At 38.0% G+C, this 16,017-nt stretch overlaps 1 non-coding gene across 1 annotated transcript; it reads left to right on the plus strand.

Moving 5' to 3' along the window:
* The first annotated feature begins 8,330 nt into the window (after positions 1–8,330).
* On the plus strand, positions 8,331–8,424 carry trnai-uau (transfer RNA isoleucine (anticodon UAU)). The gene is made up of 2 exons: positions 8,331–8,368; positions 8,389–8,424. It is a non-coding gene; the product is annotated as a tRNA-Ile (tRNA).
* Positions 8,425–16,017: the final 7,593 nt, after the last annotated feature.

Consider the following 16,017-nt stretch of genomic DNA (forward strand, 5'->3'; position numbering starts at 1 on the left):
GATATAGCAACGGAATTATCAAAGTGATTATCGTTAAAAACACAATTTATTTATGCATTATATATTTGTTTATAGTACATAGTTTAGAATGAGTTGTGTTTAAAACATTGCCAGGCAGCAGGGTGGCGCAGTGGTTAGCATTGCTGACTCAAAGCACTGGGGTGCTGGATCTGTAGCTTTTTATCATCCTAGGAAGAGAATATTCCAGGATCAGTTCTTACCATTACTCAGTTTCTGAAAATTAGTAAATGGCATAGCAGAATAAGAGGATAAACCTATGTATTCTCCTGTGTCAAGCTCTGCTTCTAACAAATGCGGCTGCTTTCAATGAGCAGGAGAGAAGGATTCTTGGCATCTCTACCATATTATTTATTAATTCACAGGACCATGGCTACATTACTACAGTAACTGTAATGCTGGTTGATAATACTAATTATGTTTAATTGTGATTGAGATCAAGACCTGTTGGCAGTGGAGGTGTCGGGATCTCTCCAGTGGTGGGAACTGAACTGTCTGTGATAGAAACAAGGGGGAATGATTATATTACTAATTATATTGATTATATTGTTGCCAGTGGTCTGGGGCCCCTCACATACCCCGTTATTGTCTTTTATGGAGGTGCGACATCCATTATTGATTAATAATAAGCAAGAATACTGAACATATTTACTCCAATGATTTTAGCAACTTAAAAACTATAGCAACGATATAAAGGCACTTTATAAATAAAATAAATTACTAATGTATGCATTGCATATATTGCATTTGTAATTGTGCCTTTTTGTGAGATAACTCAGGGCATAAATTTAATAATTAACACAATTATTGATGTTCTTCCTATTCTTTGTTGATACGTATTGCTCCATAATGGTGGATATTCAGTTTTTTTTATGAGCCTAGTACTTGTATTTCTCTTAGGTTTTAACTCTACTCAAATCCCAAGTTCAAGGTCTTTCTCTGCATTTGATTAAAATAGTGTACAATATTGTACAATTGCAGTAATGTTGAAATAAATGTATTATGCAGTTGGAGATTAGAAATATAATTTGTGTGGGGGATTTAGTATGGTTTTATATTTGAATTTTAGCATGGGATTCAAATATTTGAAAGCAATGTATTAACTGACTCAATAGTTGAAACGTTTCTGTGTTCATTTATTCATTTTTTCAATTATTCTTACTTTCATCTTAACATATGACATCTTCCGTACATAAAACACCAGATGTTTACATTTGTCAAACTTTAACATGTTGTATATTAATATGCGGGTACTTTATATCTTTGGTGGGGGTTATGTGCTTTTGAACCTGATTGAAAGGCCTTGTCCTCTTGTCCTGTGTTTACAGGCTCAGAGGCCAGTGCTCTCCTTGAAGCTGGGGAAAGATCTCCTCTTGAACAGCAGTACAGGGAGGAAGAGTGGGGCTCCAGTCTGATGGAGGAGACAGAGCTCACTGCTGCAGAAGGGAAAGAGAAACTCAGTGAGCAGCAAACAGACAGCAGACAGAATATTGAAAATCTGGACTCTTTGCCCATGATGAAGACAGAGCCTGAGAGTGAGACACCTGGGTTCTTAGTTTATGATGATTTTGATGAGAATGTTAATCTGGACACTAACAATATTACACAAGATTGTAGTGAACTGGATTGTGTCTCTGTACATGAGCACAAAGAAGAACTGGACAAATTTATTCTTACAGAGCAGGACATGGAGCCTCAGATGATTGACCATCCGGAGCAGCAGATCGTCATACCTGGTGAAGAGAACAGTACTGAGTTTAAGTACACAGAGGACAGTCAGTCAAGTAAATTAAAAAGTTATCGGCACATTCATAAAGGGGAGAGTGCATTTAGTTCAATGTGGGAAGAGTTTTAGTCACTGAAACCATTTAAAAACTCACCAGCTTATTCACACAGGAGAGAAGCCTTTCAGCTGCAGTCAGTGTGGGAAGAGTTTTAATTTGTCAAGCCTCTTAAAAAGACAACAGCTCGTTCACATAGGAGATAAGCATAGAATAAGACAATACACAGAACGTTAGAACTGTACAATGATGAATGCATTTTAAACAGTCAAATTTCTGTATTTTCTCTAATCTATTGTGGCATGGCTAGATCATGAAGTAAATGAGTGCCTGAGGTCTTTAATCTCTTAGCAGGACTCACAGGTGCCTGCAACTGTATGGTGTTTTAGATATACAATACCCTAAGGTTAAATGTACATCATCATGAACAACATTTTTTTAAGTAACTCAGGTAACTTTTTTAAGTTACACAAAATATTTCTCATGAAATTGTTCTCCAGTATTCTCTAAATCCAACCATTATATTTGTTTTTTTTACAACAGTGAATTAAAAATAAATAAATTTACATATTTTGATGAAAGATACATTTGCTTTACAAAGATACGTTTTCAATTAATATTGCAAACATTTACTTATGTACATATAACATTGTTTACCTTTTTGTCTAGAAACATTATCAACCATAGATTCACTCCTCAAAACTAATTACTTTCACAACAGAAATTTAGATTTCACCTATTTGCAGTAAACTTATTTGAAACTCAGTTGTATATGTATTAATACACAGCAAATCAGCTCGTGTTAAATGAACTCAAAACGTTAACTTTTTCAGCGTTTATATGGCTCCACACTCACCAGAGTTAAATTAGGACTTTCTAAATAGTTTGAGCCCAAACTCTGACAGTGTTAAACTCTCAGTTTCATTCAGTGTTATTTGTACACTTCTGCAGTGTGCAGTAAGTGCAGTGCAAAGTGCCAACACTATCCATTTTTTTAACACCATGTTGTCAATCAATTGACACTGTTAATGTAAAGTAACACTGAATAGGAGAGTGAATGCACATTCCTAAGTGTCATTTTCTGTCCCCTTAATTTGTGTGCAGTACATTTAAAACCACTTAAGTAAAATGCCGTTTAGTTTAACCTATAAAACGGCAAACATAGGTAAAGTCCACTTTAAACATTTTTTTATATATGGAAATAAAAAACAGTTTTATGAATAGCTACAATGCGTAAATCTTAATTCTATGGTGAAAGGTAAGGAGAAGAAGCACGATTAGGATGTGCAGCCTCCTCAGGTGTGAGGGAGAGAGGAGCAAAAAAATAAGGCAAAGAAGAACATAGGATGGAGAAGGTAGAATAGGTAAACAGCAGGTGAGAATGAGTGGGAAGATATGTTCCAAATTTTCACAAGATTGTCCCCATTTCTCTCAACAACAGACTCATCTCATTCTAATTCCTCTGCATTATTTACATATTTTGGCTTTTCATATCCACCTCAATGTGGACACTCATTCTCACCTGCTCTATGCCCATTCTCACCTAACTGTCTTTTGTTCTTCTTCATTTGCCTCATTTCTTTGCTTTCTCTCTTTCCCTCCCAGCTGAAGAGGCTCCAAAGCTGAAACACGTTTGTTCTTTCTACCTTTCACCACGCAATGCACCTTTACATGTACCTTTGCAGCCAATGCAGGATCGCAGATCCCTTCTCGAACATCTAGCTCTGCCTTCTGCAAAAGGCTCTCATCCAATCAGCATTCCCATAAACAATAAACACAACTAATTTTTTTCAATAAGGACATACACGTACAAATCAAATTATAAAAAATATAGGAATAATGTAAATGTTTTCATCACTACCATATGTACCCTGAGGATCAAAAGGGTTTCACAACTTCAAATCCTCAAATTTCAGAACATCCCTTTCCTCACTTTCAGTCACTTGGAAAGCATGGTAATGTTCATCAAGGTGATTTGTGAAGAGCTTGTCCATCAAAAAATAGATGGTGTTATCAATCATCAGTATTTTATTAATTTTGCAGAAAACTGGAATTTCTTGTTCAATCTTTCTGCAAATTACACGGCCTGGTCTGTACTATATACCATCAACTTTAAGTAATTTGTAATGCACACATTCTTTTATAAGGTCAGTTGAAGAGCTTGTGCCAAACCAATACCACTAGTAATTTAATTAAAAGAGAATGTCATTGGTCCTCAGTATGTCTTACTGATAATTTTTTCCAATGATACCCAGCATCCATTTAATGTTTCTTAGCAAGTGATTTTGTATGGTTCTTGAAGTTTTTAAGTATGTTTTTAGACACTTTATGTTTGCCCTCAAACCCCATAGTCCGTACATGTAACAAATGACTTCTTATACAGCTTGGATAATGTACCATGTAGTGATGCTTTGGGATTAGGCTTCTCTCTGGATACAACAGTTTAAAAAGTTTATGATGGTCAATAATCAAATACTTCAAATGTACAGTCATACCTTCAGTACGAATAAGGGAGAAAACTATACTCATTATTTCAAGAAGAAGTAACAGCAAATTTCAGTTTGGATTTCCTTGATGGAGCTCACCAAATAATAGAGGAATGTTTTTGTCAAAGCACCGAGTTTGTATAGCATTCACCCCAATATTACGACCTGTGCCTTCCAAGCTAACATTTGTAGGACATTTATTTACGCTCTAAAACCCTTTATCAAAGAAGTAAATTCGTAATAAGAAATCTGATTGTGAAATTAAGTTTTCTGTTAGATATTCAAAAAGTAATTTCACCTCATACACCCTCGAGAATGCCATGCATGATGTCATGATGAGTAATTATCACACACATGAAAATATTGTAAAGAGTTGAGGACTGATTTTTTTTTCACACCATAAACTGAATTTAGCTGTGGGTCAACTTGAAGAGACTGCCAATGCATTTAAAAAAAAATCCCCCCAAGATTATTTTGGGGTCATCCCCACAATATATAATCTCTTGTCTCTCTCCCTATATACATATCTCTCTTATCAATCAAGCAAATGCAACCAAAAATAATTTCCAGCAAAAGATTCTATAAAACCAAAAATACTTTATCACCAGTAATTTCCCAGTGGAAAAGGGAAGATCTATTCCATGACCTTCTAAAGTTCTGATATCATTTAGGAATGGTGGCAGTATAACATCAAAACCATACACCAGATCCTGAATATAAAAATGTGATATCAAATGAATATTCATAACAGCTCAGTTGAATTTTGGTGGCAAATTTCCAAGAACAAAGTAAAGGCACCCAATCTTCTGATCCCCACGTTTAGAGCCAAGTGGATTAGTGGTTTCAAAATCATCCTAGTTGAATTTGTAATGTGTGGCTCAGTTTCGAGAACAGTGGATGAGACTTAAAGTAACTTCCACCACAAAAAATCTTGGTGTATGACATTCTCTAAGCAACTCATAAATCTGAGAATTCCAGCACATAAATTTAAATGTTTCCATAATGGGGGCATATATAAACGTCTCTCTCATGGGCACTTGATCGTAAGTGCCAGTTTGCTGATATCGGCGGCAATCATATCTTACCCCATGCAATATTTCTTTGGGATCCCCATTCAATTGATCCCTCAACAATTCCCCATTTTTCTTTGAAATATTTTGTTTCTGTATTGAAGTGGGTAAATGGATTTTTGAAATTTGCCAAATATTGCTGTACTCCAGAATGACTGATTGACTGTCATCTGTAGGTAAAGCTCAGAGTATTAAGTAATGGTTTATTCCATGCTGATAAAAAAGAAGAAAGAAAACACAACGTTTTGGGCCGTGGAGCCTTCTTCAGGTGTGGAAAGAAAACAGAACGTTCTCTTCAGGTGTGGAAAGAAAACACAACGTTTCGGCCGAAACATTGTGTTTTCTTTCTTCTTTTTTTTTTGGAATAAACCTATTACTTGTTCCTTTGCAGCCTACACATGCTGACGCAACTACCCACCTGAACTACTAAAGCTCAGAGTCATGCTATGTCATATCATGCTATGATTTAGAATGCAGCTCACATTAAAAATAAAGGCAAAAAATAAAATCAGCATCACTCTACAAGAGTTAACAATACCTCTTTTGCTACAGTGTCATCTACATTAAAACTTGTGTTGGCCCTCACCGGGCAATTTCCAATAATGACCAACATAATCAACTTCAAGTAAAATAAGATTCACACATGGAGTTTTATCTTGGAATGGAGGGTGGGAGAATTCATTTATATTCCCGTTGCATCTTGAGCTAAACTATTTTAAAAATATGATGCAGATTTGTTCCAAGACATTTGTAATCGCCTTAAAGAGCGTTTTCATGAAGACGTACGTCGGCTAACTCTCCACTGTTAATTGACAGGACTTTTGAAGAAACTGTTCTCATACAAACAACATACAAATTACACATCTTAATAAACATGAATGGAAATCCGTGTTGTGAATAACATAAAACTGTCACTACACATGATTGAGTCCTTGAGTCTGGCACCTAAGACCACTCAGCTATCCTGACAAGCAGTCGGGGCTGGTGTTTTGAATGCGCCCGTATCTTTCTCGAAGGATTATTAACTACTACTGATAGTTCTGTTCTTATTACAGAGATTTCTACATTGCAAGACAATTGACGATATAGATAAAGTAAAGCCTTGGCAAACGAAATAGGCACGGACGGGGTTGGACCCCGCGATCTTCGGTTTACGAGACCGACACCTTTCCGATTTATAATGATGTTACATCCCAGTGTGTGTTCTGTGTGTGTTTTTCTGTTATGTCCACACTGCGGACCCTTGATTGTTCTCCCTTCCCCATTGGCCCACCATTACACCACACTCTAAGTATGACATCATTATCAATCAGCCTCTCAGCCAATCAGAGTGCATCTTATTCAGTATATAACCTGGAGGTTTTCAGCAAGGAGAGGCCTTTCGTTTGACTTCGGTCCCGTTTGGTTTTGGTTATCACTTCGCTTCGCTTCGCTTCGCTTCTTGTTATTGCTTCGGCTTCGTTTGTTGGTTTGTTGGTTTGCTTTGTGTGTGTTTATTTTCGTATAGCTTCGGCTTTGTTGTTTTGTTGTTGTTTTTTTGTTTGTTTCTTTGTACTTTTGTTTGTTTGTGTGTTCATCCTTGTTTTGTCACTACCTTGCCCCAGTGTTACATGTTCAACTTTTGTGTTCTTTTGTACCCTGCTCCTGTTTATTACTCTTGTTTTCCCTTATTTGTCTTCCTGGTTCACTTGTGTTTTTGTGTGAACTTTTGTATATAAGGTTAGTTTAGGTTGTTGGGTACACTTACACACTTTGTATTAGTACACTAGTTTAGTACGGGTGAGTGCCATTTGTCTCGTATGGTTTTGGGTAGTCAGTGCAGGTTAGCTAGGGTGTTGAAGACGCCGAAGACCGTGTGTTTCGGGTTTTCTTTTGTAGTCAGATTAGCTTTCCCTCACTGTCCTAGCCAACTCCATTTTGTTTGTTATTTTCTTTCCTTTGGCACCACTCTAGTTCCTTACCCTTCTTATCACGCTTCCTAGTCCCTCACCAAAACCCCCCTGCTTCCAAAAGAATTATCCTAAATGTTACACCCCTTTACCCCTAGACACTTGGGGTCGTAACAAATGACATTCACAATAGATTTGAGGAAAGCACAACCACCTGAACAGGGACTTGAACCCTAGACCCTCAGATTAAAAGTCTGATGCTCTACCAACTGAGCTATCCAGGCTCCAGAAAAAGGTTGACACTGTCGGGATCCTCGCAAGTCACATGTCTCTTCTTGTGCCGAAGCACAGTCGTACCTGACCTGTTTGGAATGACCACTGACGGACTTTATGCAGAAGTGGCGGCGCCACTCCCAGTAGAATGAGAGAGAAATACAGTATGACATGAGGAGTCAAGGGGCTCCCACAATTCATCTTTCCTCACATTACACATTTTTTCACTAACATTTTGACCTTTTCACAATCAGATTTTTTCACATTTAATAAGATCTTTTAATCAACAACGTTTAAGAAAGGAAACAAATGGAACATTTTTTGGAACAATAAACAAGAAAAAACTTTCAATGCCTTGGTTGAATACGTGTGCACACCCTTTATAAAGGGGGTTGCAACTGTGCTGAAATTTAACGAGTCACATTCCAGATCATGTACAAAGGTTATTTGCCTTTGCCAGACATCAATTGTATTGATTCTGATTAGTCCTAATTTATATCAGCTGATCTCATATAACCAACCGATCTGGGAGAACAAACGTTCAAACTGCACAGCGGAACATGAAAAGAAATCCGACTGCTGGTTGTCAGCAAAGAATGTCGTTACAAATTATCCACCGAGCTGTTTTATGTATCCGGCCACCTCTTTCCTTCCTACTTTGCAGTGAGCACAATTCTTTCCGTTTCTTCTCTTGTATATTCTTTTCTATTGTACTGTCCCTTTCCCCCATGTGGAGATGGATTCACAACCGAAACCCTGTTTTCACCCTGTGTTTCTGCAGCGTCAGTCTGTATGAGGAGCAGGTGTTCCACAGCTCCAGTGGTGCAATTGGTCAGCGCGCGGTACTTATACGGCAGTACACAGCGGAGCTATGCCGAGGTTGTGAGTTCGAGCCTCACCTGGAGCAGTATGGTCTGTGTCTTTAGCTACTGAAAGCAACTGACGAGTTTAGGTGCTGGAGATGAGCTTTAAATTAATTTGAAAGAAACAAGTAAAGGTTTATTCTATATCACACCCAAAGAAGGCTCCACTGCTGAAACATTGTTTCCTGCTTGTTTCAGCATGGAATAAGTAGTTGCAAGAAAATCAGCCGCCTGAATAGGGACCCTGAGATGAAAAGTTTGATATTCTACTGACTGGGCTATTCCCGTCTACTCAGTTTCTTTCTGAAACAGTGTTTTTCCAGAAATACTTACAATTTGTGAAATTTGAAATACAATCTTGCTTAAAAATTAGATGATTTTTTTTCCAAACAACCGTAAATGGAGAAAACTGACCCGTTTGAGTCTCTGTGGTACAATTGCTTAGTGTGGTCAGGTTGGGACTAAAATGATAGTAAGATGCTGGTTCAAGCACAACCTGGCATGCCTTTCTTACTGATCCAACATGAACATCATCTAGGGAAGAAGTGGCATGTAATGTTTAATACATTATTGACTTTATTGATAATTGGAGGGAATGCAAATGCTTTGCATGTATCGAATTACGGCACGTAACAACTGAGTACCTGAGTCGATATCACTGGGCAATTTCCAATAATGACCAACATCATCAACTTCAAGTAAAATAAGATTCTCACATGGAGTTTTATCTTGGAATGGAGGGCGGGAGAATTCATTTATACTCCCGTTGCATCTTGAGCTAAACTATTTTAAAAATATGATGCAGATTTGTTCCAAGACATTTGTAATCGCCTTAAAGAGCGTTTTCATGAAGACGTACGTCGGCTAGCTCTCCACTGTTAATTGACAGGACTTTTGAAGAAACTGTTCTCATACAAACAACATACAAATTACACATCTTAATAAACATGAATGGAAATCCGTGTTGTGAATAACATAAAACTGTCACTATCCATGATTGAGTCCTTGAGTCTGGCACCTAAGACCACTCAGCCACCCTAACAAGCAGTGGAGGCTGGTGTGTTGAATGCGCCCGTTTCTTTGTCGAAGGATTATTAACTACTACTGATAGTTCTGTTCTTCTTATTACAGAGATTTCTACATTGCAAGACAATTGACGATATAGATAAAGTAAAGTCTTGGCAAATGAAATAGGCATGGAAGGGGTTGGACTCCCCGATCATCGGTTTACGAGACCGACACCTTACCGATTTATAATGACATTCACAATAGATTTAAAGCACAACTGCCTGAACAGGGACTTGAACCCTGGACTCTCAGATTAAAAGTCTGATGCGCTACCAACTGAGCTATCCAGGCTCCAGAAGAAGGTTGACACTGTCGGGATCCTCGCAAGTCACATGTCTCTTCTTGTGCCGAAGCACAGTCGTACCTGATCTGTCTGGAATGACCACTGACGGACTTTATGCAGAAGTGGCGGTGCCACTCCTAGTAGAATGAGAGAGAAATACAGTAGGACATGAGGAGTCAAGGGGCTCCCACAATTCATCTTTCCTCACATTACACATTTTTTCACTAACATTTTGACCTTTTCACAATCAGATTTTTTCACATTTAATAAGATCTTTTAATCAACAACATTTAAGAAAGAAAACAAACGAAACATTTTTTGGAACAATAATTAAAAATTAACTTTCGATGCCTTGGTATCACCCCCAAAGAAGGCTCCACTGCTTCCTTCTCGTTTCAGCATGGAATAAACCTTTACTTGTTCCTTTGCAGCCCATGCATGCTAACACAGCTACTAACTTAAATTACCATCAGCTGTGGACCTCCAGCTGACCTGTACACAGATAGATGAGAGATATCTTCTTAAACGAGAGGAGCACGATGGGGTACCAGAAACTTGAAAAAGCTTTCGCAGTTAGATTCTGTGTTTTTGTTGCTCCCTAGATATGTTTTTAATGTTTTTTTTCTTTTTAAGTTGTTTCATTTGATTGTTTTTATAGCTGTTAGACTACTACAGGGATTTACCTAGGTTTCCAGAAGACTTCTCGTGGTGTGGTTGTTGTGTTTTCGGGTGACAACTATTTTTTTTTCTATTGATAGGACCCCACGCATTACTGTGGGACTAGTTAACTTTAGTTCTTACAATTTACCTGAAATTACCTCAATACCTACAACTCTGTTTTTCTTTTTTTTTTTAAAGGCACAAGTGATGTTTTTTTCTTGAGGCTGATCGGTATCTACAACGGGTCGATTGCAATGAACTTGGCCGCTGAAATTTGTCTTCATCTCTGTAATAAAGACTAGCAATCTGGTATTTGCGATGAAGTTCAGTTTCACATTTTTCAGCACTCTCACGGTTAGTATTGCCTGGAGCGACAAAGTACCTAATGCGTTCATTTTTGCAGCTACATCCGACGGTAACGAGATTCTGAATCGTTAAGAAAAAATAGTTGTAAAACCAACAGAAAGCACAGACTGCTATAACTAGTCTAGTTATATAACGATTTTAAGTATAAAGATAAACTACTGCAAGGAATTGGTCCACCTGAACAAACAGGATCGTAATGTTGACACCCAATAATGACACTGATATGTGCCGTTCCTGGACGGATAGCCCTCCTTCACATCAAACAGTCCGAGTGACTGTTAGTGTCAATTAGTGTTATCTGACCGTTGACAAAGTACAACTTTTTTTTAGGGTGCAGGTTAAGTTAGAGAAAGTGTTCAAAAATCCTTTTGTCCAGAACTGAGGGGGCGACACTCCTCCCTCCCCCTGTGACGCCAGGCCTGTCCCCATCCTATTCCATAATGTCATTATATATAATACCTTACAACAGTGACCGTTTCCTTACTAACTGCATGCGTTAAAGTTGCACATCAGCACACAGCAGGGAGCACCTTGCTGCGATGTATTATCAATGTTAAATTGCAACCGTAATATTGACAACATTAATAAACGCATATATAATTGACATTGGAAAGACAGTAACTTTTCCGGTTATATACCACAATGTATTGCTGATATTCGTTAGTCGCCATTTTGGTTAAATACTTTCATGTTTTTCAATGAAGAAGAAATCTGCAAAAATCTCAGCAGTCCTCTTTTGACAAGTAAGTATAAATAATAATAATACTATTTGAATACATACAGGTCTTACTTAATATTATTTTGGTTAAAAATAGTACGTTAATAAGCAATAAATGGCACATAAAATAGTGTGAAGGTGAAGATCACACAAAATCAACTACAAATGTGGGAATTTTAAAATTTTAGGATTATAAATTGCATGTAGCACATTAGCAACACTACAGTAATGCTAATATAACAATAGTGTAAGAAAATCCTCACCCAATTCCTTTCAAATGCTGATACAAAATGTGAATGATTTCAGAGTTTCAGAAGTGGGTATTGAGTCTCCTATAGAGATCAGAGATAAATTGAGGCGTGTGAGAAGGTGTACAGAACCATTGGACTCCCAATTCCACATCAAGAGGCTGAGCACAATGGAAGAGTTCTGTACACACGAGCGAGTCCTTGCTGCTGGCATGATATTATATTCTCTCTGTGGTGTAGCCAAAAGCAATATTAAGTGGAGCTGATGGCACACTACGGTTTGCACTGATTCTCGGCAGCTGTTGTTGCCAGCATAAAGCTGAAGGGACCAATGAGCATTTCTGTTGAGAAGAAAAATTAAAGCTTTTTTCTGCCTTGATGTTCAGCTGACAAAGACTATCTTGAAAGACGTACCTCAGGACAGACTGTCAAATAAATCTTTCACTGATTTAATCTCTAGGGATTGGTGTTGATCAAGTCAAATAGAGGACTTATTAATAGCTGACAGTCGAAAATGAACCAGCGGCCATAATGGAGAAATTTGCACTATGCCTGATCAGTGATCACATTATTCCTATCCTGTAGTCCTTGCACTGGCTGCCTGCAAAGTTTTGTGTTGACATCAAAATCCTCAAGCTAACCTATAAGGCTCCACATGGCTTGGCACCTCAGTACCTTTCTGAGCTATTATTGCCCTACTCCCCACCTTGCAATCGTTGCTCTTTTAATTTTGGTCTCCTATATGTCCCCCAAGCCCGTCAACACTCCCTGGGTGATAGGGTCTTCTTCCGTTATGCCCCATAGATCTGGAACTCTCTCCCCAAGGATATCAGAGAGTCACCTTCTCTAAGCTCCTTCAAATCCAGACTCAAAACCTTCTTCTTTAGAAGAACCTTTTTTTAACTTTTCCTTACCCTCTGCTTCTACTGTACTTAGTACCACCATCTACTGTCTCCTCTAACTGTATATCCTCATCCTGCTTATCTTGTGTATTTTTTTATTTTATTGTTGTTATCATTCTGTAAAGTACTTTGAGAAGCCACCTTTAAAGGAGCTATATAAAATAAGGTTTATGATTATTATTATAAATGATGAACAGTGTATTTAACACAGACCACACACAGTCCTTCATTGCGAAAGATTGCAGGGTTAGGGAATATTCTTTTCACTCATTTTGTTGGCTTTGTTGCAGGAATTGTTTGGATGCCATCATTGTAGGAAGGAGAGGATCAGGGTTTAGGTGAGTCTTTTTGACGCCTGCCACTGTGTGGTTCTCTAAACAAGCTTTTCAATTGTGTTGTTGAAGACTGTATCCCAGCTTTGTTGCAGGAAATGTGTGGATGCCATCATCGGAGCAAGGAGAGAATCAGGGTTTTGGGGAAGTCTTTTTGACGCCTGAAACTGTATGGTTCCTGGTTGTAACATCTGACGCTCTACACCTAAACAACAGAGAACACCGATGAAATTGCTGAACTGTCTAGCGGACATTTTGTCACTTTCTTCTGACCTGTATTTAATGCAATTCTCTGAAAACGTGGCACGTTATATCTGTGCTACCTTTATGAAGGGTCATAGATCTGATCATAGATTCGATCACAATTATCTTAAAACAAGCATGAGAAAATTACATTACACTATAAGGCTGAGTTCTCCTGGTCCCTCTGCAGCAAATGTGTGTTTTAAAGGAGGTGTCATGTTATTTTTGTTTGCCGTGCCATAAGAACAGCATGGTTGTTTAAATTAATTGGTCTGAAATTGGTTTAAACCACAGGAATGTAACAACAAAAAAACAAGTTCTACTTGACACAGAGATAGTTGGAGATATTTGGCAGCAGTGGAATCCAACTCAATGCCCCCAAAGAGACCGGAGCTTTAATCCAGCTCTTAAGAGCGCTCGGCTGTGTTAGCCTTGACTGCCTCATACTTCACACTGTTGGCTCAGAGAAAACTGGGTGACTTATAAAGGCTGGTAGGAGAGGAAAGGAACAAATGCTTCATTTTTGGACAAAGACTTTATCTACTAAAAGAAGGAAAATATTTGATTATTGTTTGTTCATTAGACATTTTGATCAAATTATTGTAATGCAGTGCCAGGTACAATTAAGGTATAATATGTACACGAACATCATGTCTGAGTCAGTGATGGCAGCTGACTATCGCTGGAGGACAGTTTTTCATGAGTGGGTAAGCCTGCATAATGAGGGAGAAGAGATCAGCCATCTGTGACGCAGTGTCCAGTGACACTAACTATCTGTCCTTCTTTTCTCTGCTAATGTAGAGGGTGAATGTAAGGAATGTCTTCTTCAAATTTCTTATATTTCTTAATGTGTCCACTCAGCAGAAAAAAAAAACAAAATATGAAAAAAAACAGCTGGCGAACATTTTTTTTTTGGTCTTCAGAGGTCAGATTTTTCAACTATATGCATGTCAAGGGCCTGGTAATGATTTTAAAACCTTCTTCTAGGTGGCTACTAGCTTGGATAAAAACTTGGGACAAATTGATCAATTAGAAAAAAATATACATCATGTTTTGTGAAGACTGGACCTGGAATGAAATTTCACGCCTATAATAAAAAATCATAAAAATATTGAAAATAATAAGAATAAAAACCATTGCAATTGCTATAAAAACCATAAGACACTGCTAGAGAGCCTTTATCTGCTGTTATGCAATGAAAAAAAACCTCAGAGTTGCCTTCTGGTGTGAAAAAAAGGAGCACTGATAAGAAACTGATAAAAAAACTGATTGATTACCCCTTCTGAATCAATGATTGACAGCTAAAAATGCAGCCTGAAGCTTTTAGAGGAAGTCTCACCCCCTAAGGGCTCTGAATGGCTGAAAATACAGTGAATGACAGCGGTTTTTACCAATCAAATCGCCTTATTTCTGGCGCTCGTTCTTCAAACATTTACTACGTAATCAATAACGTTTACTAGTCTCTAGCTCTTGAGATAAACTAGTCTGGGTTATTTTGGATATATATCATGCTCCAGAATAAGGTAAAAACAAGGGATATATATTTGCTGGTTTTTGCTTTTGCGGTTTTGTTGGTAAAAATGTATGATATTGACATGCTGTGCTTGCCGGGTTGCTGTGTGTTTTTATTGGGATTCTGCTAGTTCATTAATTTATTGGTTAATTGCATAATAGTGTCATGTCTGTGGAAACAAACTTTATGGTTTTGTTGTGGTGATATTTGAGAATACGTGCATGTGAGAAAATTTGTGGAGCGGTTTCAAACAAACGTTGTTTATCTCGTGTTTATCTTAAAAATAAAAAGTGTCATCTGGGGAGACAGGAGTGGTCCTCGGTGACCGCGATCCGGACTAAGTGAGCTCCATAAATATTGGCAGTGATTGGCCTGGTGTTTATGAATAGATACCACTGGGATTCACACCTAGGATCTCTTGTTTTTTAGTCAGGCACACTAACCAGCTAAGCCGTGGCACCAAACATGCAAAATGTTACCTACAGCTTCAAACATCTGTGAGAAACAGGCAGCTTTGCAGTGTTACACCTGCTGGCTCAAAAGGTTAACCTTTTCAAAGATGAAGATCGGGAGAGGATTTTTTTGTCAATTCAATCAAACGCTGAAAGATTGGTGTGAAATGCTGAAAGATTGGTGTGTCTCATGCGCAGCACAGGCTCTTGTTTGCTTACAAATAGAATTAATTTCTTACTCCAATCTACTCAACTTCAATTTTTGCTAATCATTTTGTTTAATTGCTTCCTACTGTATACTGCGCTGATTACTGCACTGTTCAATTTACCAGTTGATTTTCATTTCTTGTTTTGTAAGACAAAGAGGCTGTTCAAAACGTTACCTCACACTTCAGCCGCTCTTTTATTTCCAAAGGCGCAGAGAGAGATACTACAACAGGTAACACCCCGTGAGAAATATCATGAGCATCTGTAAAACCTCTCTACCTGCAAACTCCCCACACTGACGTGTGTGAGGAGGGTTTTAAAGGGACATTTTGAAGTGTAGAAACATTTTATCATTCCCTAATTTTCTGTGCAGTTTGTTCCCCTTCAACTATGCCCAACAACAGAGCTAGTGTTTAATACGACAAGAGTAAAGGCACACTGCACATCTGCAAAAGATCACATCCGAGTTTAGTTACAGCAACATCAGAGATTGGAAGGTACAGTTGGTAGTTTCAGATCACGTTTTTATTCAAGTTTCAAGCAACCCTGAATACCTTCTCAAGAAAAATGTGAGAATCCCAGCTAAATCCAGTACGATAGCTGCACTGATCTACAGTATACAGTTAGAAAACTGTTTGTGCGTTA

The sequence above is a fragment of the Atractosteus spatula genome, chromosome 10 (genome assembly GCF_055471065.1).
Source record: "Atractosteus spatula isolate fAtrSpa1 chromosome 10, fAtrSpa1.hap1, whole genome shotgun sequence".
Lineage (NCBI taxonomy): Eukaryota > Metazoa > Chordata > Actinopteri > Semionotiformes > Lepisosteidae > Atractosteus > Atractosteus spatula.